At 46.8% G+C, this 6,161-nt stretch overlaps 1 pseudogene; it reads left to right on the forward strand.

Moving 5' to 3' along the window:
• The first annotated feature begins 1,002 nt into the window (after window positions 1–1,002).
• LOC101991453 lies at window positions 1,003–2,672 on the forward strand (annotated as a pseudogene).
• The last annotated feature ends 3,489 nt before the right edge of the window (window positions 2,673–6,161 follow it).

Below are 6,161 nucleotides of genomic sequence, written 5' to 3' on the forward strand. Positions count from 1 at the left end.
ACGCATACACACATGCAAGCAGGCACACATGCATACACACATACAAGCAGGCACACACGCATACACACATGCAAACAGGCACACACGCATACACATAAAGGATGTGGAAACAACGGTGTTTTAGAAGGTGAAACAGTTTGAACAGTGTTAACATGCCCCTCTCTGCTAAGGATTTAACATGCTTGAACTTTCTGGTGTGAATGGCTTTGAAATGGTTGGTTTAGACATTGTCATCAATTTATTTAAGATGTTTAAAGATTTGTGTACTTTGATATTTTTATCCTAATGCAAAAACTTAATAGTGACAGATTAAAGGGACAAAAAAAAAAAGCTTATCTAATGACACACACATAAAAGCCCAGTGTTTCCTTGGGTGGAAGGAAATGCCTTTCCTCTTCTTGATAGGGAAACAATGAGGAAGCACTGGGAAGAGATAATCCCATTTCACGCTCCTCATGGGGTGCCTGGAAACCCAGTTTAGTGCAATCTGTGTAGGTTCTGCCTATGGGCTAATGGGTTGTGCTTAGTACCTGCAGTGCTGACAGGTGGTCTGGCAGGGAGAGCGAGCTGTGGGTGAGGACAGCTGACCTGGCCACCCCCAGCAGGCTGCATGACTCACTTCACCTCCAGGGACGTCCAGCACTGAAGAAGGATCTGCACACCTCTCTGCCGGCCCCACACATGTCCATAGGCAGCAGGACACTCCCGAGGCTGCCCAAGACAGGGCTGGTCAAGGGAGGCCTGCTGTAAATGGAAATTTCTGCTGACCTTTAAGATGACATCGGCCTCTTTTGCCTTGGATGATAGCTGTAGCTGACATTCAGTGGTATGTGCTCCAGCGTCTTTAGTGTCCCCAGCTGAGCTTGCCATAGGAGTTGCTCGAGTTTCCCTAAACTCTTCTGTGCTGCTTTTTGGCCACACAAGCCGTAGTCATAACCTGCCATCATGACGAAACTCACAAGGGCTAGTTAAAAAGAAAAAAATTGAGGCAACTCCCAAAACATGGCTCCTCCCCCGGAGGAGATGATGGAGATGATGGCAGTGGAGGAGAGGCTGTCACCCCTCAGAAGAAAAGGCAGGAAGGCTGCCCCAGCTCCAACAAAGCTGGTAGTTTCACAAACAAAAAAAGGTTAGAATTGTCACACAAGCAAAAACATCGGTAGCAAACCTTGTTTAGAAAAGGGAAGCTGTCACTCCAGCCAAGGTGGCTAAGAACCACAAGAGTGCCAAAGAGGAAGACAGCGATGGGGGTAAGGATGGTGATGATGACAACAATGAGACGATGGATGGTGACAAAGAGGACTCGTCTGAGCGGCCAGTTGTGAGAGCAGTGAAACCAGGGAAAGCAGCAGAGGATGGAGGATGTGGGTGAGGATGATGAAGAGAATGAGGAGGAGACAGGTGATTCTGAAGACGATGCTATGGCGATCACACTGGCCAAAGGGAGAGAGTTCCTGTGAAAGCCAAGAGAGTGACCAGAAGGAGGATGAAGATGATGATGATGATGAAGAGGAGGAGGAAGACAGGAGCCTGTGAAGGCAGCAACTGGAAAACAGAAAAGAAAAGGAAATGACCAAAAAGAAGCTCCTGAAGTCAAGAAGCAGAAAGTGGGAGGCTGGGAACCACACCTTTCAACCTGTTCGCTGAAACCTTAATCCCAGCAAACCTGCAGCTGAATGGAAAGTTGCCACCAGTGGACTTTTTGCAAAAGCTGACCTTGCTGTTGTGGACGCCGGAACTGGTACAAATAGGAAATTCAGTTACATGGATTTTAAGTCTGCTAAAGACTGAGAAAAAGCCTTGGTGCTCACTGGTTTAAAGAAAAAAATGTTTGGCAATAAAATTAAACTAGAAAAACAAAAAGAGACACTAAGAAAGCTCGAGTTGCACAAAATCGAGCTTTTAGACAAAAACCCATCTTTCAGTATCACTGAGGATGAAGTGTTGGAAGACGCCATGGAGATCAGATTGGAACCAGCAAGGGTGGGACAAGTAAAGGGACCACTCCCAAGTTCAAGGCAGCAGCTGATGCCGAGAGAACCCGGATCAAAGCAGCGGGCAGAGGCTGATGGGTGATCTCTTTCACCCTCCTACCCTGGAGAGAGGACAAATGCAAGAGAGAGCTGGGAGGAAAAGCACCTGTAGTGAAACAGAACTTTGGATTTAACTTTCCCACAGCACGACAGAAGAACCACTCTAGGAAGTATCTGAGAAAGCAACTTTTATCAGTGTGCCCCAGAATCCAAATGGCATATCTAAAAGGGCATGCATTTATAGAATTTGCTTCGTTTGAAGATGCTAAAGCTTTAAACTCCTGAAGAAAATGGAGACTGAGAGCAGAACGATCAGGCTGGAATCACAAGGACCCAAAGTCAGCCATCCAAAACTCCGTAAAAGGTCTGCTGGAGGAAAGCACTGGAGAGATCTTAAGAGAATCGTTTGAGAGCTCTATCCGTACAAGAATAGCCACTGGTCAGGAGACTGGGTCTCCCAAAGGGTTTGGTTTTATAGACTTCAACAGTGAAGAAGATACAAAAGTTGCCAAGGAAGCCATAGGAGATGGTGAAATTGATAGAAACAAAGTTACCTTGCAGTGGGCCAAGCCTGCAGGTAAAGGCGGCTTTAGTGGGAGAAAGGGCCAGGGAGGCTTTGGAGGTAGAGGAGGCTTCTGAGTTACCAGAGGAGGACCAGAGATGTCAAGCCACAAGCACAGAGAACAAAGTTTGAAACATTTCTCCATTCCCGCCTTTCCCTCTTCATTTGAAAGATTTCCTGAGGACATTGCAAGACAGTAAGTACACAGACAGCCATGTCATCTAACTTGGAATCTATGTCGATAACATCTCAAGAGAGACACCGTGCTGATTTTGACTGGATAGTCATATAAACTTGTTTGTTTTATGTTTTTTGCAACAGGGTTTTTCTGTGTAGTCCTGGCTGTCCTGGGTGTCTTACTTGTTCTATATACAGACCAGGCTGGCCTCAAACTAAGAGATTCACCTTCCTCTGTCATCCAAGTGCTAGAATTAAAGGCATGCACCACCACCACATGGCTGAGTCATTTAAATTTTTAAAGAAGAGAGCTAGAGGGCTGGAGAGATGGCTTAGAGGTTAAGAGCGCTGACTGCTCTTCCAGAGGTCCTGAGTTCAATTCCCAGCAGCCACATGGTGGCTCACAACCATCTATAATGAGATCTGGTGCCCTCTTCTGGAATGCAAGCATATATGGAAGGAATGTTGTATACATAATAAATAAATAAATAAATCTAAAAAAAAAGTGCAGCCTTAGTATAAGAATTGTAAAAAAAAAAAAAAAAAAGGAGATAGAGCTAACCACTATACATTTTGAATGTATAGTTTCGTCCCATGTATAAAATTATCTTCTTCCTATACACACACACAATCTGATAATATGAAGGAAACTTAACGGGTAGTATTTTGTTAGAACCAAAAAAGAGTTGCTTCAGACCACTGACAGCAATCGTCCATGGGTGGGCTTGTTAGTCCATTCTACAATGAACAAGTATTGTTTTTATGACCATACAAAGACCATTTAAAACAAGATGTTACCCAGATGCTCCCTGTCCCTACACCTTCCCAGCTCTGTGGTGTACAGGGGAGACGCTGGGTTTAAGAATCAGCAGTCATAGTCATGAAGAGGGAGGACAACAGAGCTGAGCAAGGGGGCTCAAGGTGGGAACTCATCTGTAAGTGGCAAGGTTAGCCGGAAGATCCATAGCCAAGTTACACTACTCTCCCGAGTAGTCACAGGCACAGGCAGAGTCCTCCTGGAACAAGAAGCTGTCATTGGGGGAAGCGTCAAGACAGACCTCAGAGCCCCCCCCCCACCTCACCCCGTGCTTAAAGGCCGCCCAGTTCCATCACACGGTGTTCGTGCTCCGAACAGTCTGAGAATTCCAGGCAGCAGAGATAAAACCTCTGGTTCCACAAGCTGGCCTTGGCTTTTTCAGCAGAGAAGGCCTGCTCTGGACGTGGACCGGCTGTGCGGCAGGGGCAAGGGCTGTCACAAAAGACTGACGCCTCAGGCACTCTCAGTGCGTTCTCTTCAATGCTGATGGAAAATCCCGTGTGCCACCACCACAACACAGATGCGGAGAAAGAGGCTCGGAGGAGTTCGTAGGCTGCAGAGATGTCTCTGTGGGGAAAGGTGCTTTCTGCCAAGCCTGCCCCCAGTCTGATCTCCAGGTCCCACATGAGAGGAGAAAACTGGCTCCTGCACCGACTGCCACAAATACTCCGGACACACACACACACCACACACATCACACCATACTACATACCACACACCCCAATACACACCACACATCACACCACACTACATACCACACACAAATGCACATGCCACACATACACACACCACACACCATGACACACATCACACCATACACCACCACAATACACACATACCACACACACAGACACATCACACCACACACACCACATACCACATATACTACACACACCACACTACACACCACACACACATGCATATACCACACACACACAAGCACACACACCACATACCACCACATACACATTACACACCACACATACACATGCATACATGCATGCATATTCCACACACATACACCACACTACACACACACATCACACATCACTGCACACACTACACATACACACCACCACACATACACACCACATACCACCACACATACACACACCACACCACACTCCACGCATACACATGCATACACACATGCACATACCACAAGCATACACACTACACATCACACACCACACACTATCACACACACATACACACATACCAGATACACTAAGTGTAATTTTAAAAAAAATGAAGGTGGTTCTTTAAGGTCACTCATGACATTTTCAGTAGGCAAAAGACAGAATCGGAGTCCTCTGGACTCTAACATGGAGTAGGGATGTTTCTCACGGGGTGGAAGATGCCAGAGGGTCTGCTGGGCTCACGGAAATGCTTGGGTAAACTGTGTGCTTATCGAGCACCAGAACGCCTGGCACAAAGACACGGACATCCATTTCCAGGAGTTAGAGTTAGGGTTAGGGTTCACAGGTGCAAGGAAAGTGGGAACTTAGGAGTTTTGCATTTGTTCATAAAAATTAACATCATTTTTTTGAGGAAACTAAAGCTCTTCAAAAACAAGACAAACTATAACAAAACCCCGACGTTTTAAGGCCACACACCACAACCTGTCTCTCACAGTCTTGGCTGTCATCTCCAAGCCCAACCATGAGCAGTCTGGCGTCTCCCCAGGGCTAAAGGCCAAGTCCTGCCATGCCGGAGCATCTCCCTCACAAACAGCCCCACACTAGTTCCAGGAGTTTGGCTTCCGCTGTTCCCATTCTGCAGTGTGGGCCTCACATGACCACACGCCAGGGCTAGCACGGACTCGGCTCTTCCATGTGTTCCTGGCAGGGAGCACAAGCCCAGTAAAGAACATAATGGACACATGGCAGAAGGGCTGGGGCGCCTCCAGCTTCCAGTCATTTCTTTAGGACCTAGCAAACAGGACAGCTCATGAAACATCCTGATCCAGGGAAAACAAGGCTAGTGTCCAGAGTTACAAAACACACTGAAACCCAACAGCTGTTCACAATTCCATTTTAATATCAATGGGGTTCTTTCCCTCAGAACTAAAGATGGAGAATTACATGGCTTGATGGGATATTAACAATTAGCAAAATTCACTTCAAGATTATAGAGCATTTTAAATATAAAAATAAGTTTTTTAATTAAAAAGAGTATGTGAACAGCCCCGGTTATGTCCAGAACAGCCCCAAAGTCCAAAGGCAGCGAGATCTCCAGCTGTGCCTTATGATTACATGAGTTACAAGGCTCCAAAACCCCTGGGCATCTTGATATGGAATTGGTTGACTTCTAGATGATTTCCTCTTCAGCAGAACACGTAAGAAAAGAGACTGCAATGAGCCACCACACTCTGGATGTTCCTGGCCTTCTGCAGAGGGAGTGGGATTGCCTGAGAGGCAAACAACCCCTGTAGGAAGCCCTGGCTGTCATCTGAACAGGTGGGCACCCAGGTCAGCTGGAAGGGATCTGCACTGGCCATCAGGTGGACACCCAGGTCAGCTGGAAGGAATCTGCACTGGCCGTCAGGTGGACACCCAGGTCAGCTGGAAGG

This window comes from Microtus ochrogaster, chromosome 8 (genome assembly GCF_000317375.1).
Source record: "Microtus ochrogaster isolate Prairie Vole_2 chromosome 8, MicOch1.0, whole genome shotgun sequence".
In the NCBI taxonomy this organism is placed as follows: domain Eukaryota; kingdom Metazoa; phylum Chordata; class Mammalia; order Rodentia; family Cricetidae; genus Microtus; species Microtus ochrogaster.